We start from the raw sequence: 1,186 nt of genomic DNA, 5'->3' as shown, positions 1-1,186 counted from the left end.
AATCCCAGGGGCAGGGGTCACCCCTGAGCCTGGGGGGAAGGGGGAAGAGGGGCGACAGCGGGGAGAGGGGGTAAGATGGGATCAACAGGGGGAGGGGCGGGATCATGAATCTGATACTGTGAGGCTGGTGGTGATGGAGCTGACGTAGAAGGAACAAAGGAAGGACCACTAGAGAGGGGAAAATAGGGAGGGTTAGCCCAGGACTCCAGGGGTTTAGGGTTTAGGCAACAAGATGCAAACCCTAATGAAGATGGGGAGACCGGCGGGGAAGAGAGGGATGGCCAGGTAAGGGGAAAGTCCAGTAGGATGACCGGACGACCAAATGGCCCAGAGATTGGAGGCAGGTCGGCGATGGTCGCATTCAATTCACAGGTGAATGGAGTGCGGTTAGCCCTTGCGGAATGTGGAGTAGTCCAAACCGAGCCTTATGACAGGGGATCCTTTGAGTAATCTACTTACTGGAGGTCCATAGCTGTCGGAAAACGTAATCGCTAGCTGCCTGTAACTGACAGAGAAAGGTGGAAATAGGTGACACAACCCTAATGGAGGGTTGCAGCTGAGGTAAACCCTATACTATAAACCGAGGTAAAAAACACATTAGGCCAGAAGAACTGGGATAAATAGAAAGACGCAGCCCAGGTACCAGCCGACGTGGTCAATCCGGCACCTGCCACCTGCTGCAGAGATCGGGCTCCACGTACTGTCATCCATAATCTCCATCGTTGTCGAGCTGCAGGGTTTCCATCTCGCCTCTCCAAAGGCCCCCCAATTGATTTTAAAGCATTGTCGAACCTCCCTCTGCATAAGAATTTTCATATGATTATTTTCACATAATACTTATTTATTACATTATGATCATAAATCTAATAACATATCTTAATTATATTACATTTAATTTATACAATAAAAAAATCGTTAATGGCTAAGGATATGGATTTTTTTAGAATGTTAAATGTTCAAATCTGAAAAGGGTTTTCCCATATTCAATTTTCTTTAGAGTAGAGAAAAATAGATTGAAATATTTTATTTATAATTCATTTTTTTATTAATATTTTTAAAGTCACACATTAATTTTATATTAAGAATTTAACTAATTGCACACCTCCCTTTTATAATTCTTATTAGGAATTCAGGTTATGAAATACTTGATTTTTTTTTCACTTTTATTATATATACTTATTAGTAT

This window comes from Pinus tabuliformis, chromosome 7 (assembly GCF_031772625.1).
Source record: "Pinus tabuliformis cultivar Carrire ecotype Pingquan chromosome 7, CPIR1, whole genome shotgun sequence".
NCBI lineage: Eukaryota > Viridiplantae > Streptophyta > Pinopsida > Pinales > Pinaceae > Pinus > Pinus tabuliformis.
Note: the sequence above shows the minus strand (reverse complement) of the source record.